Here is a 24,440-nt window from a genome sequence, read left to right on the forward strand (position 1 = left end):
ATATAAAGTGTTGCTACTTAGAGATAATGAATAAACAAGGGAAAAATTAGATTCTTCATCTTCAGGCCCTCTCTCTCCAGCACAACCTAAATCAACCACTTTAATGACCTATGAAATAGAGACAGAATTGCAGAAGAACTTACAAATTATTTTCCAGACAGGAATGGAGAAAATTAATAATACACTAACTCAGGTGGTAGAACAAATGAAAAATTTACATACAGAAGTGGTGGAACTTAACGGGGAAATGAATTATTTTTAAGCACAACTGGTTGAAAATAAATGTATAACCCAGGATATAACTGAACAAATTAAAACAGTGGATATAAAGAGTGAGACAGCCATGCAGAGAATAGAAGAAGTAGCCTCTCAACAAGATACCACTTGGAAATCTTTGATGGGATTCGAAATGGAAAGAACTACACTCATGCTAAGATGCCAGAATATAACAGAACATAGAGATGAGGACCTGAGGATGGAATTGACAGAAGCTCTGGTTGAATTTTTGGAAGAGGAATCAGAGGAGATTGCCAGAGAAATCGATTTAATATATAGAGAGTTAACTCATTGTACGCAAAAAAAGAATAATGTGCAAAGAGAAGTCCATATTAAATTCACAAAGCATACAACTAGAGATTGCATTTTGAGAACACTGCATGATAAACCACTCAAGATTTGAGACAAAAAGATAAGAGTGCTGAAGGAAGTTCCATGGAAAATACGACAAAAACAGAAGGCGTATACACCTCTAACAACTAAATTAAATGAAGATTCAATCGCCTTTTGATGGTTAACCCCAGAAGAAATCACTTTTCAGTTTGAAGGACAGAGATTTAAAATTGACTCAATTCACAATATGGAGAACTTTATGGAAAGATCTGGGAGGAAACATAAGCAAGTAGACAACAGGAAAATGATATCAAAGGCAGAAGAAGAAGCAGAGGAAGATGGAGGAACCTTGACAAAAGATTATTCAACAGCATCAGAGGAAGAGGAGGGATCCTCAAAGGCAAAAACCTCAAGTTACAAACCGAAATCGCAGAGAATGACAAGAAGAAATAAAGAAGATAGTAACAAGGAAAGAGTATAATGGAGGGGAATCCTATAAAAAACTTTTCAACCAGCATTAATGGATTAAACTCACTAGAAAAAAGAAAGCTTTTAAACAATTAAAAATTCTGAATGCGGATGTTACCTGCCTGCAAGAAACTCATATAAGAAAGAAAGACCAGCGTTATTTGACATGTAAAAAACTTGGTGATACCTTCTTCACTGCAGATTCGATCAAGAAAAGAGGCATAGTAACTTACATTTTAAAAGAACTGAAACCAAATTTGATATACTCAGCTGAAGATGGTAGACTATTACTGGTCAACCTTTTTATTGGAGAAAAGAAGATGCACCAAATGACCACCAGGAAATTTTTTATCAGAATGTAAATGAAGTCTTGGCAAGTTTTGATTATATGGACATATGTTTAGTAGGAGACTTTAATGTGATATTTGACCAAGACTTGGATAAGAAAACAACAAAGAAATGTAAGAATTCAAAAGGCCTTCTCCCAAGATCCCTTCTTAGCTCGGCGGAAGAATATAAATTGATTGACGTGTGGAGAATAAGAAACCCAACAGGAAGAGATTATACGTTTTATTCAGATTGTCATAAGTCTTGGTCCAGAATAGATATGTGTTGGATTTCCCATCCTTTTGATTGTATATATGGATGGATGGAAGGAAGGAAGGATGGATGGATGGATTTTTATATACATTATTTATAGTTGAACTTTATCATTAAGGCTTAAGGAGCATTACTCAGTGCAAGTCAATACAATCAACGGCAGCAACAATGTATAAACAATGCAATAGGGTATATAATTGCAAATTTGCAGAGATTTGAAGACAAGCAGAAATCCAATAGAGCACATAAGCAATTCTAAACCTGACATGTTAAACAATGCAGAAACTACTCATTAGGATCTTACTTACATCAACAGATAGTACATAGTATACAGTGTACGGACTCGATCCCTTTACCAAAGTATCTCTTTAAACCACTTCCTTACAGTACAGCCCTCCTATCTAAAAAAATACCACAGGAGAAAAAAACAACAATTGGAAAAATGGACAGATCCATTTATTATTATAGATTTTTTAAAAAGATATTCATACTTCACTGCCTCTAACACCATTTTAAAAGCATTTACGCTCAGGGCTATCACTAGCAGTGAGCTCTGCTATTTAATGTATCATTGGCCAATGGTGACTTGCTACTTCTCATGGAGCTGAAGATCCTTTTTGAGTTGTCAATACCAAGAAGGAAGTTTCTTGGATTGCCACCCACCTAGACTGAGATGGAGGAAGCACCAGAGGCAGAGCCTCTGAAGATGATCAAAGTGGTTGGGAAAGTCCATATGGGAATAGGTGGTCCTCATAGTATAATGAAACCATGGGGTGCCACCTTCCACATGGAGCCTGAAGATCTCAAGGAATCACATTTGATTTCCGGATTAGTTTTCCTTGTGAACAAGACTGGAGTGATCTGGTTCCTATTGCAACCAGGGTATAGGAACTTGTGCTGTTTCCCAGGGCCTTTACAAAAGTCCCAGACTTGGGGTTTCCAATATCCAAGTGGCCCCTGGAGAGCTCTTAGAATTACAACTGCTCTCCAGACCACAGTTCTCTCATACATGTTGGATGCTTTGGAGGGTGGACCTTATGGCATTATAACCCACTGTGATCCACTTAGCTCTTCTTTTTGGAATCTGCACATTCAGAATAAAAATAAGATTGATGAAAGCTGCAAACTTGTTCCAAACTAGGTGGCATACAACTTCCCTACAACAGAAATCAAAACAATTGAGTGATAGATAGCAGGATTCTTTTTATTATCTTTGAAACGGAGTGGGATAATTATAGCTTCAGCCCAGCTAAGGCACTCTATCTGAATTATTTTTGCATATACATCAGAATATGCCAAGATGGGCCTCCTCCCCTTCACATTAAAATTCATTGGTTGACTTTTGTCATTAGGTACTCTTTGGTATTCAGATCAGGCCTCATGATGATAATGTAGCATTTGGGAAAGAAGATGCAGCCCAGCAGGCCAGCACTGGAGGCCAAGATGGAGAAGACCTGCACGGCCACCATGTATTTCCCCTTCGTGCTCAGGTAGGTGGGCACAAAGGACACCCAAACACTACAAAACACCAGCATGCTGAAGGTGATCAGCTTGGCTTCATTGAAAGCCCCAGGCAGCTTCCTGGCCAGGAAAGCCACAAGGAAAGAGATGGCAGCCAGAATGCCCATGTAGCCCAGGGCACCATAAAACATGGCAACAGAGCCTTCGTTGCATTGCAGTGTGATCTGGCCTTGCTGAGAGTGCATGTCAGACTCAGGAAAGGGAGGAAAGATTCCCAGCCAAATGATGCAGAAGCCAGCTTGGACAACAGAACAAGAAATGACAATGGAGTTGGCCAGACTCTTCCCCAGCCATTTCCTCGTTGTATTTCCCGGCTTTGTGGCCATGAAGGCCACCACCACAGTGATGGTTTTGGCCAACACAGAAGAGACGGCAACTGAGAAGATGATGCTGAAGGCAGTTTGTCGGAGAAGGCAGGTCACCTTCCTTGGCTGGCCGATGAATAGGAAGCAGGAGAGAAAGGAAAGCAGGAGGGAGATCAGGAGAATGTAGGTGAGGTCCCGGTTGTTGGCTTTGACTATGGGGGTGTCGAAGTATTTAATGAAAAGTCCTATAACAAAACCAGTGATTAGGGACAAGAGCGGAGGAAATAAAACTAGGCTGATCCCCAAAGGTTCTTCATAAGAAAGGAAAGTTATAGCCTTTGGAACACATTGAGTTTGGTCCTTGTTTGGATGCTGGTCTTCTGGGCATTTGTCACAATGCTCTGCATCTGGAAAGAAGAAGAGTGATTTAGGAATATTTGCTTTGCATCTCCAATAATCTGTGTTCTAAAGTATTCATTAAAGGATGTTTCTGCACATGAAAGAGGATTGCCAGGCCCCTGACCCTCCTGGTAGTGGTGATGATGGGGACCTCGTACTCATTAGGGGATGTCTTCTGGGAATAGATATCATTGTGCAGCCTGTTTGAGACCCAAATCAGCCCACTGCAAAGCGCAAGAATGCCCCAGTGGTGGCACAATGACATCACTCCCTGGAGGCTTGTTCCCATGCCTTTCCCTGCCAGCCAGGTAAGGGGGGATGGGGGGTAAAGGATGGGATCGAGGGAACCTCTGCCCCCAACAGGAGACCAGAGATCTATAATATGATGCCATACACCTAACAAACATTGTACCGTTGAATGCTGTTTGCTTTGGGTTCTTTGACTAGTCAGTGTGAGAAAGTGTTAGTGGTCATAAGAAGGCTTATGAATATGGCTATGCCATAAGTCCCTTCTCTGCATTTGTTTTAAACACAAAATACAGCCCAAGCAGGCAGAAATATGGAAGCCAGATCCCAGTCGAGAGACAACATGGCTAGCATGTGAGATGTCAAGCGAGGCCAGCTTTTAGCCCCTATGCCCTGGAGACGTGCAAAGATCCTAAGACAATAGGGACTTCCATGAGTTCCTGAATTAATCACCGTAACACACCCTATCAATATTTCCTTATTCTCAGGTAACTTGGGTCTCTGATAGCCTTACTCATCCCTATATTGTGGGTCTCATTCAACATTGATAACATCAGTTCTGCCTGGGAAGATTTTATCAAACCTTCCCAGTTAATTGTCTTGCCCCAGAGACAGATTTTCAGTCTTTTGTCCCACCCCAGGAACAACCATTAAATCACTGTTTTGCAGTAGAAGACACAAGCTTTCCCCAAGGTAAGTTCCACAGCATAATTAGACTACCCCTTCACCATAGTTGTGTGCATGGTCTCAGATCCAGAATTCACCCTCAGACTTCCGTCCAAACTCTTCCGCATTGATGCACCCATTGCTCTATGCTCTCTCTCCCAGACTCTCTCTTCTGGGTGGTAATTATCTCTCAAACCCTCAACTCTATGCAATTTTCACCACTGCTTTCTAGTTAGCACCGAGTGAGTATTGTATGTGTGTGTGTTGCATGTTGTTGACCTTTATTATTTTCAATAAAAAATCTTTTTGATTGAAACATCTGTGTGTTCATTGAAAGAATTCTCTAGAATCCTCATATACACAGGTAGAGATCCCGAAGCTACCCACCTCTTGCTTCCTCTCCTTGTATGCTAATTCCCCCAACTCACAAGGAGAAGTCAGGAGTAGGACCCAAAAATATGCAGATGAAATTGAGACTGTGTGCAAAGTCCCTTCTTGTGCCATCAACAAAGATGAAAACAGAGCCTTATCACCTTCTAAGAACTCCTCATTCTTCCTTATGGGAAAGGGATGGAATTGAGTATCCACATATAGAATCAGCTACGGTCTGGGCCCTAGCCCTTTCTTTTGAATGGACTAGTCACATCTTGGAAATTTCTTTCAGTCACCCACCTTCCTGTGTGGAGATTGTCCCTTCTGGGCATGGATCACAGTCATAGCAGCAAAATGGCTTCCCTTCCTGTGCCTTCTTGGCATATCCTGGCTGGCAGCTCTCAGTACACCTGGAACGGGGCAGGGGCTAACCAGAAAGGCAAACAACAGCAGTTGAGAAACAAAAAATTAGTATTTTTGTTGTTGCAGATGTGCCATATTCAGAAAAGACTCAACACAACTTCCAGTCCTGCTTCGGCGTTGCTGATTTTAGGTTCCGGTTATCAGTCAACAATGAAGAAGAGAAGGGGTGGACAGAAAGCCCCCACAGATTCAACCCAAACAAGCATGGGAAAATACAGGGGTTACGTTACAAAGCAAACTATAAAATATATTCTAAATAGGTATTTATTATCAGTGTACACAAAGTTCAAGTTAAAAACAAGTAAAAAGCATTGCATCTGAATAATGGGCTACATGCGTATGTTACAAACAGGTAAAACGTTCTCCATACTCAGATGATGATACAGTCCAATGACCAACACAAAGACAGACGATATGCTTTTTAGCTTCCAGGCCTTCCTCAGTGGTCAATTGGACAATATTTATGGAAAGCAAACACACCCACACATTCAGAAACCAATATAAAAATGCTCCTTTTTCTCTCTTTGATGATGATGATAACAGCATTCAATTTATATATTTATATATCACCCCTCAGGGTAATTTAACACCCACTCAGAGCAGTTTACAAAGTATGTTATGATTATCCCCACAACAACAAACACCCTGTGAGGTGGGTGGGGCTGAGAGAGCCCCTAGAAGCTGTGACTGACCCAAGGTCACCCAGCTGGCTTCAAGTGGAGGAGTGGGGAATCAAATTCGGTTCTCCAGATTAGAGTCCTGCACTCTTAACCACTACACCAAACTGGCTCTATTGATTGCAGTGGATTTCAGTGAGAGTAAACTCTGTATAGGATTGTACAGTAAGATACAAGATAATATTATAATAACATAATAACATTCAATTTATATACTGCCCTTCAGGACAACTTAATGCCCACTCAGAGCAGTGGAGCTGAGATAGCTCCAAGGAGCTGTGACTGACCCAAGGTCACCCAGCAGGCTTCAAGTGGAGGAGTGGAAAATCAAACCCGATTCTCCAGATTAGAGTCCAAGCAGTCTTAACCACTACACCAAACTGGGTCTCTTAAAATAAAACAAAACTTTCAGGCCTACTGGCTCCTGAACAATGGTTTAAGGTAAAAAAATGTGCCACTCTGCTATCTCTTATTATTACTCCATTTGTATTCCCTGCCTTATGAGTTTGCAAAATAAATAAGAATCAACAGTTGGCTTGAATCCTACTTACAGAGAAGGACATACAATCAAGTCATGCATTTAGTTTTGTTTTCACACACAGTAACCAACAGATTATTAGATGTTAACAAATGATAAATGAAATTAAACTAAACCACTAGATTTCCCCACCTGGTTAAGCCTCTTGGGGAACACAACGGCATTCTGCTTGATGGTGAACTTTAGCTCTGAGGATGTCCGTCTCTCTAGACTCCCCACTTCCACTCCAACAACAGACCCATTGGGGAATCCCATCCATTTTATGATATCAAAATTCACTGTGACATCCCCGTTCTCATCAAAAGATGGTTCACCTGTGGAAGTGTTGTAAAGAAAGACTTTCCTCAGGAAAGTGTGGAGCTGGAACAGAAGAGAAAAATCAGACACTTAGAAACTAGGAAACCAGAGTAACTAACTCAACCTGTGTCATTTGAAGCTCTAATCTTTTTAATTTTATTTATTTGAAACATTTATATGCCACCTTTCCACCCAAATTGAGTCTGCAATGTGGGCCTGTGCCCACAGCCACAACATAAAAGGGGTGGGGCAGTTGAAGGTCATATCTGATACAAAAGTGATATCTCTTCTGGGACATGCTCTAGGAACTCTCCCAAATCTCTATGGTAAAGGCCATTAAGACTAGAGGATTTCGAGACTGTAATCTGAAATTTATATTGCTTCCAGGGCAGACTCCACCCTCCCTTTTGGTTTCCTGCCATGAACATCAGTGGTGGTGGAAATGCAAACAGGGCCGCAGGGTTCTCCCACTAAACACAGGCACTTAGTAAGCCTCGGTCGCAGAGCCTACCTAGAAGCAACAAACTACACAACTTTATCCTGGGGACCTCCAGTAATATTATACTTGTTATTACTTTGTGTCAATGCACAAGTAAACACACTGCAGGGCCAGATTCAGATCATGATTACTGTGCAGGAGAAGGAGGAACTCCTGCCTTCTCCCCTGTGCTGTTTTTGGTGGCTGAAACAGGCAATTTGATCCTTTGTGTGCCAGTATATGCAGTGACTACTTGCACATGCTGACTCCACACAGAGAAAGTAGGCTGTTTCAGCCACTGAAAACAGCACAGGGAGAAAGCAGGAATTCCTCCTTCTCCCATGCTGGATTCCTGATGCACATTTACTCACAAGTTACCTCCAGCTGCAAGTTACAGTACAGCTGCAATCCCTGATGGCAAATTCATGTAGTTTGTTATATCTAGTTAGGCTCTAACACATTCATAGATCCTGGTGAAACCAATTTGGGAGTGGTGGGGTTTAGGATGGCATGATATACTCTGATCTTGTTAGATCTTGGAAGATAAGCAGGGTTGGTACATGGATGGGACACCAAGAAGGAAAACAAGTTGGTCTTCAGAGAATGCAATGGCTGATCATCTCTTCTCCTCACTTGCTTAGAAAGCCCTTGGTTGGAATTTGATGGCACACACACCCATCTAAAAGACAGTTGGATAGCTTTGTTGCTCTGCTTAATAATTTTACTTTTCCTAGGAAAGAGCTTCACTTCTCAGTAATACCTGCAGTGGAACAGGAGGTTCTATTGCTGTGCAGACAACTCAAAGGAAGCACGCTGCAGCATTGGAAGCACTATGAAAGAGCATCAATTTATTTATTTATTTATTTATTTATTTATTTATCAGCCTTTCTCACTGAGATTCAAGGCAGATTAAACAGTGTGAGATTAGTACAGTCAATTTTAGGAAAATTTCCATAAATAATGCCATAGGGTAAATAGATACAAGTTCACATAGACATAGAATTAGTAGGAATCCAATATGACATAGTGGTGAAGTCTATGGTTCCTAATTCATTAGCGGATCATCTGAGATCCCCTCCCTACAACACCACTACAGCTCCTTCTGAGACCCTAAAGGGAAAAAGAGAAAAACCTGTGTAATCACAATAATCAATACAGTATCTACCATTTCTCTACTATTTATAAATACAAATGTACAAAGAAGAATAATATACAAAGTTAATCCTCAGAAGATATAATTATATGCAAACAATAAATCAACGACCACTGGATACAATTTTCTGAGATCCTATCAATATCACAGAGCTAGATAGTACAATTAAATTAAAATTGTTTGAATTATTGTCGAAGGCTTTCACGGCCAGAGAACAATAGTTGTTGTGTATTTTCCGGGCTGTATAGCCATGGTCTTGTCATTGTAGTTCCTGACGTTTCGCCAGCAGCTGTGACTGGCATCTTCAGAGGTGTAGCACTGAAAGACAGAGATCTCTCAGTGTCAAACTGTGGAGAAGATGTTAGCAGGTAATTTATATCTACTCAGGAAGGTGGGTTTGGGTTGCATCATCCTGTAAGAGTTTCCCAGGGTGTGGAATGCTAATGGAGGGAGGCTTCACTGTATCCTGAGGAGATTCTTTTGCATGTGGATTGGTGCTTGATATGCTAATCTTATCTGCAGGGCTATTGTAAGATGCGGAGTATTTGGTTAGCCTGGTGTTTTTCAGGACTGGAAACTATGCTCTACTCATTCTTAAAGTCTCTTCTTTCCTGTTGAAGTTTTGCTTATGCTTATGAATTTCAATGGCTTCCCTGTGCAAGCTGATAAAGTAGTTGGAAGTGTTGTCCAGTATTTTGGTGTCCTGAAATGAGATACTGTGTCCTGTTTGAGTTAGGCTATGTTCAGCCACTGCTGATTTTTCAGTTTGGCCAAGTCTGCAGTGTCTTTCATGTTCTTTTATTCTTGTCTGGATGTTACGCTGTGTAGTCCCGATGTAAACTTGTCCACAGCTGCAGGGCATACAGTATACTCCTGCGGAGGTGAGGGGGTCTCTACTGTCTTTTGCTGATCGTAGCATCTGTTGTATTTTTCTGGTGGGTCTGAATACTGTTTGTAAGTTGTGCTTTTTCATAAGCTTTCCCATCTGATCAGTGATTCCTTTGATATATGGCAAAAACACTTTTCCTGTGGGAGACTGTTTTTCCTTAGTTGTTTGATTTTATCCTTGGTTTAATCGCTCTTCTGATTTCATTTCTGGAGTGGCCATTTGCTTGAAGTGCATGGTTTAGATGATTAATTTCCTCGTTGAGAAAGTGAAGTTCACATATCCGTCTTGCACGGTCTACTAAGGTTTTTATTATGCCTCTTTTCTGTCAAGGGTGCTGATTGGAGTTTTTGTGTAAGTACCGATCCATTCTGTGAAACTCAACCCACAGGACATACTCGTCAGTTTTGATGTTGTATCCCAGTTTACTAAGGTTCTGGTAAAAGACACAATCGCACTTATTAATCAGATTTTTCCAGAGGATGTAACAGCCTTATTCTACCATTGTCTGACAACCAGTTACTTCCAATGGGCTAACGAATTCTATGAACAGATGGATAGGGTGGCCATCGGAAGCCCTCTCAGCCCAGTTATAGCAAATTTCTACATGGAACATTTTGAAAAAACAGCTCTAGAATCAGCACCCCACAAACCTACAGTCTGGTTCCGGTTCATGGATGATACCTTTATCATTTGGAGCCATGGTGAGGAAGAATTGATGGAGTTTTTAAACCACCTCAACAATATCCACCTGAACATACAATTCACCATGGAGAAAGAAATTGAGGGTAAACTTCTATTTCTAGATACCCTGGTCATCTGCAAAGCAAACTTTCAGTTAGGTCACAAGGTCTACAGGAAACCAACTCACATGGATCGGTACTTACACAAAAACTCCAATCACCACCCTTGACAGAAAAGAGGCATAATAAAAACCTTAGTAGACCGTGCAAGACGGATATGTGAACCGCACTGTCTCAACGAGGAAATTAATCATCTAAACCATGCACTTCAAGCAAATGGCTACTCCAGAAATGAAACCAGAAGAGCAATTAAACCAAAGATAAATCAAACAACCAAGGAAAAACAGTCTCCCACAGGAAAAGTGTTTTTGCCATATATCAAAGGAATCACTGATCAGATGGGAAAGCTTATGAAAAAGCATAACCTTCAAGCAGTATTCAGACCCACCAGAAAAATACAACAGATGCTACGATCAGCAAAAGACAGTAGAGACCCCCTCACCTCTGCAGGAGTATACCGTATGCCCTGTAGCTGTGGACAAGTTTACATCAGGACCACACAGCATAGCATCCAAACAAGAATAAAAGAACATGAAAGACACTGCAGACTTGGCCATCCTGTAAATCAACAGTGGCTGAACATAGCCTAACTCAAACAGGACACAGTATCTTATTCCAGGACACTAAAATACTGGACAACACTTCCAACTACTTTGTCAGCTTGCACAGGGAAGCCATTGAAATTCATAAGCATAAGCACAACTTCAACAGGAAAGAAGAGACTAAGAATGAGTAGAGCATAGTTTCCAGTCCTGAAAAACACCAGGCTAACCAAATACTCCGCATCTTACAATAGCCCTGCAGAGAAGATTAGCATATCAAGCACCAATCCACATGCAAAAGAACCTCCTCAGGATACAGTGAAGCCTCCCTCCATTAGCATTCCACACCCTGGGAAACTCTTACAGGATGACGCAACCCAAACCCGCCTTCCTGAGTAGATATAAATTACCTGCTAACATCTTCTCCACAGTTTGACACTGAGAGATCTCTGTCTTTCAGTGCTACACCTCTGAAGATGCCAGTCACAGCTGCTGGCGAAACGTCAGGAGCTACAATGACAAGACAATGGCGATACAGCCCGGAAAATACACAACAACCATTGTTTGAATTGTTAGAGAAAACTAAAGGCAAAAATGTTCTGCTCAACTCTTGCCTTGATTGCCCTATGGAAGAGGTTCCCAAGAGTCAGTTGTGATTTGACAGCATTTTATTCATTATTATTCACTAAACTGTATAAGACAGTAAAGGAAATACCTGCCATGGTTTTAACCTCCAGAGGCTCAACCCTTCCCTAGCTAATATCTGCTTGGATCCGGATGAGTATGCCACATGTAAGGCCCGAGCAACAGTGAGAATGGCATTGAAAGTGTTGTAGCTGTCTACAGACAAGGTAGTTTCCATCATATCCTTGGAAAGGGTCTCCAGATTTTCTCTCTCTCTGCATCTTACTTGGCCTTTCACAGACAACAAATGCTTTGAAAAGAAACAATGAAATGCTTTCCATCCAAACTGTATCATAGCATGCACCATATTAATGTCCAAATTTATCCTTTTTTTTCTCTGCATGGAGAAAGAAAAAAATCCATGCATGTGATAAGAATATGAAAAAATATCATACAAGCAGATGGTGAGGTCCCACAAAGCTGTTGTGATCCAGACTTTCCCCACAGGGGGCTTGATCCGCTGCTCAGCTGCTCTGTGTATACTGAATGGTATAATTGATAAAAACTTTGACTCCCCAAAATAAACAAAGACATGGACTGTTCTCCACATGGAAAATGCAGCAGAGGACAAGAATGTATTTGCTATATCTGCTTCAATGGCTGTGTCTGGGATGCTCAGTGAGAAGGCAACACAAATGCCACCATTGATGGCCAGAGGAGGGAAGGTTTTCATAAATTGTTCTGCATTGTCAGTATTCGGTGCAACGAGACCGATCCACGTCCATTGGAAATGCTGGAGCATCTTGACAATCCCGAGGTATTGCTGCTCCTGTACTGGAAAGATCCGGTGGAGAAAAGGAAACTGAGCTGGATCATGACGAAGGTGGGAAAGGAGCCCATAACTGACCTAGGAGGGAAAGGAAGAGATTAGAGCTAATTTTATTCATTTTATTTTTATTTTATTACATTTCTAGACCACCCTCCCCATCAGACAGGCTCAGGGCAGTGTAACATCCATTTTTTACATAAACTTTAAAAACAATAAAAACATTATATATAAACCTTAAAACACTATTCCATATACAATTAAAAATTCTCAATTGGTGGATATGAATATTAAAATGCAGCATTTTAGACACAGGGCTTGGCTCTTACATCATGCCCTGTGTCACACTTATGAGCTCCTGCATGGGTGGTGGACTGTCTTCAGTGGTATGGCCGGTGAGAGGACAGCCTAGCCCCCACCGAATGCCTGGTGGAACATCTCCGTCTTGCAGGCCCGGAGGAAAGATAACAAATCCTGCCGGGCCCTAGTTGCCTCAGACAGAGAGTTCCACCAGGTTGGAGCCAGGACCGAGAAGGCCCTGGCTCTGATAGAGGCCAGGTGGACCTCCCTGGTGCCAGGGACCATCAGCAACTGCTTATTAGCTGATCAAAGTGACCTCCGGGGAACATATGGGGAGAGGCAGTCCCAAAGGTATGCTGGGCCCAGTCCGCATAAGGCTTTATAGGTCAGCACCAGAACCTTGAACCGGACCCGGTACTCAACCAGTATCCAGTGCAGCTGACCAAGGATGGGTGTTATCTGTGCCATGATTGGAGCTCTGGCAACCACCCATGCAGCTGCATTCTGAACCAGCTGCAGTTTCTGGATCAAGCCCAAGGGAAGCCCTGCATAGAGCAAGTTACAGTAGTCTAATCTGGAGGTGACCATTGCCTGGATCACTGTCGTAAGATCATGGGTCGATAAGTAAGGGACAAGTTGTCGAGACTGTCTTAGACAGAAAAATGAGGATCAAACAACCACTGTGACCTGTGCCTCCATAGACAGGGAAACATCCAGGACCACCCCCAGGCTCCTCACTCTCGACACCGGCGTAAGTGGCACTCCATCAAGAGCGGGGAGCTGGAGTCCCGCACCCATGGACCCTAGACCCACATGCAGGACCTCCGTCTTCAAGGGATTCAGCCTCAGCCCGACTCTGCTTCAACCATCCACTCACATCTCCAAAGGTAAGTTCCAGGACATCTGGGGCAGAGTCAGGCCAGTCGTTGTGATGGAAGGAAGCCCATGGGAGGATGATTTGGTGCATTATTGCCCGTGGAGACTTATGGACCCGACTGGGTTCCAGAATGCTTTGCGGGATCCAGTGCTCCATGGTGGTTCATTAGATGAGCTGGTGGAGGACCGGCAGTGCCAGCTCTCTGAAGCCATCGATGAAATTGCCCCCCATCACCATCTTTGCCCCTGTGCAAGATGGGCTCCCTGGTATACAGAGGAGCTCCGAAAGAAGAAGCGGGAGCTAAGACAGCTTGAGCGAGTGTGGTGACTATCTTGGGACAAAGAGGCAAGATCGTCTTATAGGATGTTTATGAAAGCCTATGAGGTGGTGGTGAAGGCTATAAAGAAAGAGTTTTATGCAGCCTCCATCGCATCAGCTAGCTCATGCCCAGCAAAATTGTTTAATGTGGTTCGGTCATTGGTCTCCTTCCCAGATGGAGGCCATCAAATTTTGAATTTGGATATTAGCTGTGAGGCTTTGGGAAGCTTTTTTGCTGATAAAATCTTGTCTCTTTGCCGTTATTTGCCAGCCACAGTTGATTCAGTGAATGAGCTAGAGACCCCTTGGCCATCTTTGGGGCCGATATTTGATCATTTCAGCCCACTCTTTGGGGAGGAGATTGACAGGACCCTGCGATCAGTTAGGCCCACCACATGTCCCTTGGACCCATGCCCATCGTGGCTGGTAAAGGCCAGTGCCAAGGGACTGTGGTCCTTGCTGGAGGCCATTGTTAACCTATCCTTAGGCTCTGAGGTTTTTCCTGGGCCATTAAAGGAAGCTGTGGTGAGGCCTCTTTTAAAGAAACCATCGCTGGACCCCAATGACCTGGTCAATTACCGCCTGGTTTCGAACCCCCAATTTCTGGGAAAGGTGATTGGGCAGGTGGTGGTGGAACAGCTGCAAGGCTTCCTGAAGGATGTCTCAGCCCTAGACCCCTTCCAGTCTGGGTTCCATCCAGGACATGGGACGGAGATGTTTCTGGTCGCCCTCACAGATGATCTTCATAGACATCTGGATCGAGGCGGCACGGCACTGCTGATATTATTGGATCCGTTGGCAGTGTTCAATACAGTCGATTATGATCTTCTGACTCACTGCCTCACCGATGTGGGGATACGAGGGACTGCCTTACAGTGGCTTGTCTCTTTTCTCCATGGTTGGGGACAGAGGGTGGCACTTGGGGAGAAATAGTCTTCCCACCACCATTTGGTGTGCGGGGGCCCACAGAAAGCAATACACTCCCCGTTATTTTTTAACATCTATATGCACCCACTTGCCCAGTTGGTGCGAAGATTCGGACTTGGGTGTCATCAATATGCAGATGACAATCAGTTGTATCTGACGATGGATGGCCGGCCCAACTCAGCCCCAGATGTCCTGGAACATGCTTTTGCAGCTGTGACTGGTTGGTTGAAGCAGAGTCGGCTGAAACTGAACCCAAAGAAGACGGAGGGTCCTGTACTTGAGCCATGGGGGATTAGGTTCAGGACTCCTGCTCCTGGACCTTGATGGGGCACCGTTAGTGCCAGTTCCAAGGGTTAAGAGCCTGGGGGTGATCTTAGATGACTCCCCGATAATGGAGGCACAGGTCATAGTGGTTGTCAGGTCCTCTTTTTTCCATCTGTGGCAGACCAGGCAACTTGTCCGTTACCTGTCTACCCATGACTTAACTACAGTGATCCAAGCAATGGTCATCTCTAGGCTAGATTACTGTAACTCGCTCTATGCGGGGCTGCCCTTGAGCCTGCCCCGGAGATTACAGCTGGTACAAAATGCATCGGCATGTGTTATTACAAAAGTGCCAAATAAGGTGCATATAACACCATTCTTACGCAAGCTGCATTAGTTTCCAGTGGAGTACCGGATCAAATTCAAGGTTCTGGCTGCCCTGAGCCCATTTGTGGGGAGGGCAGGGTATAAATCAAATAAATAAATAAATAAATAAATATTGACCTATAAGGCCCTGTGTGGACTTGGACCAGCGTATCTATGGGACCGTCTCTCCCCATATATTCCCCGGAGGACACTCCGATCAGGGGACAAACAACTGTTGGTGGTCCCTGGCCCCAAGGAGGCCCGCCTAGCCTCGACTACAGACAGGGCCTTTTCGGTCCTGGCTCCCACCTGGTGGAATGTTCTGTCTGCTGAAATCAGGGACCGGCAGGACCTACTATCTTTTCACCAGGCCTGCAAGACAGAGTTGTTCCGCCAGGCATATGGCTGAGGCTGGGTCTCTGCCGGCCTGGGAAAAAAAGTGGTGTATAAATCTTAACCCTCCCTGTGAAGGCTGTCCACCATCCTGTTTTAAATGTGTTGCTTTTAATGTACATGATTTTTTTAATTGTATTTTTAATATATTGTTATCCGCCCTGAGCCCATTCACGGGGAGGACGGAATAGAAATCTGAAATAAATAAAAATAAAAATAAAATAGTTCGTATATGTACAAATATATGATGTTTTTATCCTAATCTATGTATTTCTAGTAAACTTTATCCAGGTGTTTTTAATTTATATTTTTGGTTATTTTCAACAATTTGATAGATATTTTAGTATTAAAATCAAATGGGAATAGCACAAAGATCTGGTACACCCTAGGCTGGGGAAACCAAGGTGCCACTCTGTGGTGCGGGGAGGAGCAAAGATGGCACCTTCCTTCCCCATCCTGCAAAGCTGAACTGAACCCAGATGGCACTGCCCACCTTCATATCCTGTGGGGCACGGCAGGAAGTCACCACTTCTTCTTGCCTCTTCCCATTGTCAGGTGGTGCACAGAAGGATCAAAGCTGGGGGGTGGGGGCACCTCCCAGGGCAGCTCCTGATGGACAAAAAGAGAGTGTTTGGGCAGGTTGGTCTGCCACACACACCCTACTTGCACCTAAGATGGCCTAGTGGACTGGCTGCTCCTGATCGCAAAACAAACTTGTGCATTCTAAGCCTGAATTAAATGCGTTTCATTAACTCTACTTGGTTAGTGAGCCTCATGGCACAGAGTGGTATGCTACAGTACTGCAGTCCAAGCTCTGCTTATGACCTGAGTTCGATCCTGGTGGAAGCCGGGTTCAACTAGCCAGCTCAAGGTTGACTCAGCCTTCCACCCTTCCAAGGTCAGTAAAATCAGTACCCACGTTCCTGGGGGTAAAGTGTAGATGACTGGGAAAGACAATGGCAAACCACCCCGCAACAAAAATTCTGCCAAGGAAACTTTGTGATGTGTCGTCATCCCATGGGTCAGTAATGACTTGGTGCTTGTACAGGTACTCCCTTTATTTTTAACGCCACTTGGTTATGCAGTACTTCATCAGCCTCACCATGGAAGCTGGAGAGGATATGTGGCTATCATTATCTAAGAGTCTTTCCTCTTGTATAGATTTCTGGTTCAAATTATTGCTAGCTTTTATTGTTTCTGCATGACTATTCTAGGCCCGTTTCAGTCTGAAAGTATCACCCTGCGAGTGGGAAAGATCAGCATTTGCTGTTGTGTCTCTTGTGTTGTAGAATGGCTTGCCTATTGAAGTCAGAAAGGCCTCCTTAGTTCTCTTATTCTATTATTAAGAGACAGCATGGTGTACTGGTTAGAATACTGGACTAGTCTCTGGAGGGGCCAAGTTTGAATCCGAACTCTGCCATGAAACTTGATTTGTCTTGGAACAGTCACAAACTCTCAGCAACCTTACAGGGTGGTTGTAGGGATAAAATGGGAGGAGAATGATGTAAGATGCTTTGGGTCCCACAGGGGAAAGTGCATGGAATAAAATAAGTTTATCCTACATATAACTGAGTAAGCGTGTTTCAGACAACTCACTTTATACCCTGGTGCACCACCAGAGGGTGGTGCTGCAGAAGAAAGCCCAGGCAACTCACCATATTGCTCCAGAAAACATGCCATGGTGGGAAGCCCAGGCCGGGAACAAGAGGAAAGCAGGTGCCCTCCCCATGCCTTAACCCGGCTGGTTTTAGGTGCGGAACAGGTGGCAATGCCCGCCCCCCTTCAGCCAGCTGGTATTAGCAGTGGAACAGGTAGCAATGCCTTCCCCCTGCATTAACCCAGCTGGTATTAGGAGCGGAGCAGATGGCAATACCCACCCACCTTCAGCCAGCTGGAATTAAGAGTGAAGCAGGTGATAATCCCCACTCTCTGGCTTAACCTAGCTGTTATTCGGAGCGGAACAGGTTGTAATGCTGGCCCTCCACCTTAACTCAGCTGATATTAGGAGCAGAGCAGGTAGCAATGCCCTCCCCCCTTCACCTAGCTGCGATAAGGAGCAGAGCAGGTGGCTATGCCCGCTCTCCACTTTGACACAGACGGTCATAGGAGTGGAGCAGGTGGCAATGCTCTCCCCCCTTCACCCAGCTGGGTTCAGAAGCAGAGAAGGTTGCAATTTCCGCCCCCTGCCTTAGCCCAGCTGGTATTAGGAGCAGAGCAGGTGGCCATGCCTGCCCCCACCTTAACCCAGCTGGTATTAGGAGTTGAGCAAGTGGCAATTCCCATCCCACACCTTAACACAGTGGATATTAGGAGCATAACAGGTGGCAATGCCCACCCCCACCTTAACCCAGCTGGTATTAGGAGCGAGCAGGTGGCAATGCCCTCCCCTGTTCACCCAGCGTGGAGGGCACCTGCTTTCCTCTTGTTCCTGGCCTGGGCTTCCCACCATGGCATGTTTTCTGGAGCAATACGGTGAGTTACCTGGGCTTTCTTCTGCAGCAGCACCCTCTTGTGGTGCACCAAGGTATAAAGTGAGTTGTCTGAAACACGTTTACTCAGTTATATAGTAGGATACACACCTTCTACCTTAAAGAGATAAAAGTCATCTGGGGGAGAACTGAAAGGCAATAAGCTATCAAATGGTTGGAGTTAAAAGACACTGCACTAACTCTTAGTTTCTGACTTCAGAGGGAAGTGTAAAGACTGAAACATGGACATTGTTTCAAAACCCTGACAGAACTGTTGGACCTCAGTTTAAAGGATTAAGGGTTAAGAGGGATATCTCACAAAAAAAAGAAGAAGAAGATAATTCTCCCTCCCAGACTTCATACCAGAGGGATTTTGTAGATGCCCAGCAGATTGGAAATCTCAATGGGGATTTCAGACTCAGATCGTTCAAGAACAACCAACAGGGTCTTCTGCCTTCCACAGTGGTAGTTTGGAATATTCTCCTTCCCCAGGAAGAGCAGGTCTAACGCTCCATCGTAAGTCAGCCTTGCATTGTAGTAGTTGTCATATATGTCATAGCCCAGAGTGACGTTGGGCAGAATCCTGGGATTCTGATTGATCTCCTGAATGGCAAGCATGAAGGACAAGATGACGTAGTATTGTGGGTTTATAGTTCTGCCAAAAGAAGGAAATAGGTTTTCATCTTCTCTTCATTGGAAACTCCACCACAATATACATACTCAGTAGGGGAAAAAAGGTGTAATCTCGAAATTTATCTACCTACATTCTTCCATGAGCACTATCAAATTATGTTCCAATATTAAATACAATATCCTCAGTCCTGACTGGTTGATTTTACAATCCTTAGAGCTTCTGTCATAAAAGAAGCAGTATCCTATCTTCAAGGGGTCTGGATTTTTCATCCCTCCTTTCAGCAACCAATTCTATTGGACTAGATTACCCCAGAGGTCCCTTCCAACCCTGTGATTCTATGATTGTACTCCCAAATGCTAATATGTGTATTAAAATCCCCAGCAATTATTAAGGTAACCATTGGAAAAGATCAACTTAGAAAACTAAAGAAGTTCCTCAGACGAGTACAATAATTATTCAGCCAGTCATTGTTTGAAAAGGGAGGGAGATAAGTCGAAACTAGAACAAGAGACAGCTCTGAATAGAGATGGGCATGAACAGCAATACGAACAAAAAAAGCCACGAACAGCCCAATCTGCTGTTCGCGAACAAGCTGTTTGTGAGGCCCCATTCTAACCGAACAGGTGGTCATTGCAAGCCTCATTTGTTGCTGTCGTTGCTGTTCATCAAGCCAGACAGTTTGGCACCTGCAATCAATTCCCTTGGCAATTTAGGCAGAGATTGTCTGAACTTTGTCTGAACTCCTGCTGTCGCCCTGGAAACCCCAATCTAAGCCCAATTTAGCTTGATAGGCAAGTCTTCCTTTCAAGTGTGGAGCTCCAAATTGGTTACAACAAGGGAGCAAAGACCAGGGGGGAGGGGGGCTTCCAGCTCTCACTTTGCAGACAGTGGAGAGGGAGAGAGACAGTTGCTGTTAGCATTTTGATAGAGAGAGTGCATTGGAACTTGAATTTTCTTTGTCTGGTGGGATAGGAATCTACCCCTTCCAGGGCTGCTGCCAGGCTCTGGGCCAAGCGATTATTTATTATTGGTACCTTTCCTGCTGCCTGCTCAGGTAAGGTTTCTGGGAGTGGTGCAGTAAAGATTTACCCCTTCAAATTCCAGGGCTGCTGCCAGGCTTTGGGGGCAAGCTATTATTTATTATTGGTACCTTTCCTGGTACCTGCTCAGGTCAGGTTTCTGGGACTGGTGCAGTAGGGATCTTGACTTGGATGATGGCTGGAGGAGAGCCTGCTAGTCCCCACGAACAGCCAACCACAAACATGTTCGTGAACAGGGCCATGTTTGTGGTTGTTAGTGAGTCCCTGTTCATAGATGGCAACGAACAAAGAACATCATGTTCATTTTTTTTCTGTTCGTGCCCATCTCTAGTTCTGAGAGCTTAAGGTACATTGCCAGTGCCAGAGATGGAAGTTCATAAACCTGGACGTCTCCTAGAGGTAACCCATTTGAAACCAAGCAAGCAAGGTCAATTGTAGAGCACCCCTGTCTCATCACTTTTTGCGCTTTCAGACAGTAGGATGAATATCCTGTAACGAAGCAGCTTTCAAGGTACCAGATTTCCTGAAGCAAAGCAATAGAACGCTCACGTAAAAGATGGGTAGAAAAATTTTCAACGGGACTATTCAAGCTGTCACTGCTAAGAGGCCCAACAGTTAGCTGTTTGAACAACTATTTTTTTCCAACTGAGGCCAATGTATACCTGTGGCACCCTCAGAATATAACTCTAAGATGGGAGCTCAATTGTTATACGGTGTGCCAGTCTGGATTTGAGATTGCCATGATCAGTTCAAAATGAGTAGGCTCTTTTTATTGAGGCTGGATGCCTTTAAAGTAACCTGGCAGAAACTGGTAACCTCCTGCTTGGACTGGCTGGTGATTTCCCCTAATGAAATTGACTACACCAGTCTGACTTTTATTAGAAATTTGCTTTAGATGTGTTTGTGCCTTAGATGAGTTCAGTTCCAGAAGCCAGGCCCATAGAGTTTGCTCCTCTTTCTAGTTGGGATTGGTATATTCAAAATATAGCCCAGCATATCTTGATTACTTGATGGTTCCTAAATATCAATTAGCCTTTATGTTGGCTCGTTTTAATGCAATCCCAATGGCAGAACTATCTGGCCACTTTGGAAGGATCCAATTAGCTTATAGACTTTGCAACTTTGACCCAGGGAGCCTTGACACATTGCTCCACTGTTTATTGGATTGTCCAAAATTCCCAAAGTTATCGGACTATGTTGTTTCTCCCTTTGTAAAGGATCTGGCCTGTGCCCCACCAGCCCATCAAAAGCTACAGATCTTTTGGACTGGAAGGGATCATAATATTACTCTGGCAGTAGCCAAATTCTTCTCCTATGTAATTAAATCTAATAGATAGCCAGATCTGGACAACTTGGAGTTCCAGCTATGTTGGGTATCCATTGTTATTATTATTGTTATTTACTGTTACCATTATAATTGCTTTCTGTTCTTCTGTACTGTTGATGTGCAAGACTGTATTGTAAGAGCAGAGAATAAAAGAGAGATAGGAAACATGGTATGAAAACTCTGCTTCTTTTCCAGGTAATAAAAATGTCTGGATTTGATTCTTCAAACTCTCCTCATTTTATCTCCTTGTCTGTGCTATGGGAAAGAGCTTCTTACATACTGAACAACTCTCTGCTACTCAGAACCCATTCCAGGGGAGAGGCACCCTCCAGTGTTGGAAAGGGGAACTCACAACCTTCAAACACCTAATTCAAATCGAATCAATTTTCCATAGAGAACCATGAAGAAGAAGCAATATTCATGAAAGGGAAGAGAAAGCTTTGATGCTCCTGAACTACTTTCTTGCAAATCGTCTTGCAAAGATATGTTTTTTTCCTCGTCTCTGCAAAGGGCTAAAGACTTTCTTTTTTAATAAATGCTGAGAATTTGCTAGCATTATTGTTACAATGGTATATAGATTTAGTGATATTTTAGTGCTGGTTTAAAAAAATAGTGAGGGAAGAAATGGCTGCTGCAGGGATAGGATAATGGACCAGGTCTGTCATGTATGCTATCCGAATTTTCACACCCACAGAGTAGCTATCCAGACTTCATTGTGATCTTTCCCAAAACTTCAAAGCAAAGCAGGTTTGACAAAGATTGAAGAAAATCCAAGGAAACCCTGGAGGTACCCAAATGTGTGACAATGAGGAGGGGAAGCAAGTAAACAGCCCAGTTCCTAAAACATTGAACTCAGGGCATATAATGCATGCAGAAATGGCCGGTATTGGACTTTGGGGGATCTAATTCATAGCCATGCAGTCTTGCGTGTAGTTCTGTGGCCTCCTAGAGCAGCTGGTTCCCCTCTGGGCAAGAGAGGATGCTAGACTAGAAGGGCCTCTGGTCTTTGCTGGGGTGGCTCTTCTAAGGTTCTTAAGAAATCTTCCTTCCATTTAGTAAAGACCACATCAGATTCCTTATTATTTTAAGAATTATAGAGCGCATAAACATCAAAGCATGATTATATGAGAATATTGTAATGACTAAAGAATAATTGTAAGAGTAATATGTTCAGCCACACGTACCAACTGGAGAGGTAGTTTTGTGGGAGTCCTAAAGGGGAAGGAGACATTTCGCATTTCAACACAACCGAAAAATGTCCATATCTGGTCCCATGATTTAATAGCAGAGAGTATTAATTTGGTTACTGTTATGATAAGAAAGCCAATACTGTTATATTCTTTAATAGTTCAAAAAAAACCTCAGCAAGATAGAATATATTTTTTTCGCAAAATAATACCCATATACCATTTTAAACAAACAAACCACTGTCATTGCTTCTATATGCCAATGACTTAGTTCTCCTCAGCCGAACTCTAATTAGCCTGAAGAAACTTGTGAACGATTTCTGTATCTTTAGTGTCAATAAATTCTGCCAAAGATCTTGAGATTTTCTAAGTCAAGATGTTTGAAGGTACTCCCCTGGCAAATTTATGAAGAAACCATCAAAGAAGTTAATTGAAATATATTGGTGTGATGTTTAATTACGATTTGACCTGGAACTCCCATATAAAATCTGTCATAGGAGAGACCACGACATTAACTATTCTTAGGAAATTCTTTTATACCAAAGGTGATCAACTCATCCCGCTTCTGTTAATGTTATTGCTCTATGCTGCTCCCATTCTGGATCAACATACTGATGGACCTTCTTGATAAGCTCCAGCAAACTTTCATAAGATTCTTTCTCTTCCTCCCAGTGTACCTTCAGCTGTGGTGCAACTAGAACTCGGACTCCCTCAAATTTAGACATTAGCATGGTATCATGCCGTTAAGTTCAGATCATCACTTCACAAATCTAGTTTTGTGGGAGACCTAAAGGGGAAGGAGATACTTTGCATTTCAACACAACCAAAAAATGTCCATCTCTGGTCACATGATTTAATAGCAGAGAGTATTATTTTGGTTACAGTTACTTATGATAAGAAAACCAAAACTGTTATAATCTTTAATAGTTCAAAAGGAACCTCAGCAAGATGAAAAAAAAATTAAATGAGTATTTGCAATGCAAGGTGGCACCTTCCTGCTCACACAGCCACATAAATTTCTCCAAATATAAAATAAGGGCCCCATAGAGTGAGTGATTTCTCAGGGTCAAGAGGAGTGCTGAGAGTCGATTAAATTCAAATCAACTGGAGTCACAGTAAATCATCACCATTAGTTACTTACATTGCAACTGTCAGGTCAGCAGTGGAGTGACCTGAAAGATAAAAATGTTCTCCTACTGGTTTTTGAGTGTTGCGATTCTTAATGTCAGATTTATGCCCACTTCGTTCAGTATAGGCATTGAACTATTTGTCCAATGTAGAGACTGACCACTTTTCTCGTCTTGGAATGAAAACTTTTTCTGGCCTACAGGAAACCCTGTAACCTTTAATAATTTCTTACAGTATTGTACTTCCTAACATGGACACGGGCTCCGGAAAAAGACCCGCAATAAACCAAAATGCCAACCCTGTCTCTATATCCACTCTAAGAACACAATCACCGGACCTAACAACTCCACCCATAGCATCTCAGGTTCATTCGGGTAGTTTATCTTTCAACGTTACATACGGCATCAAGTGTCAGCAATGTCCTTCCACTCTCTGCCCTGGACAAACAGGTCAGTTCCTATACAAAAGTATAAATGGACATAAATCTGACATTAAAAATCACAACACTCAGAGAAACCAGCTCAAGAACATTTTAATCTTCCAGGAGATTCCCTTGCCAGTGCTCGACCTTAAATAGAGAAGCTTTAAGGGCATTGCAGAATAAGAGATTGCAGAAGATGAATTCATTCAAAAATTGAGAACAATGGACCCCCTCTCCTTGGGCTGAGTACGGATATATTTCCTGCTCCTAAAAATTAGTTCCCTGCTCTATCAACACCCTCCAACCTTTGACTGTAACATAAGAGCTTAGGGATCTCCATTATTATTTGTATCCAAT

Source organism: Eublepharis macularius, chromosome 4 (assembly GCF_028583425.1).
Source record: "Eublepharis macularius isolate TG4126 chromosome 4, MPM_Emac_v1.0, whole genome shotgun sequence".
NCBI lineage: Eukaryota > Metazoa > Chordata > Lepidosauria > Squamata > Eublepharidae > Eublepharis > Eublepharis macularius.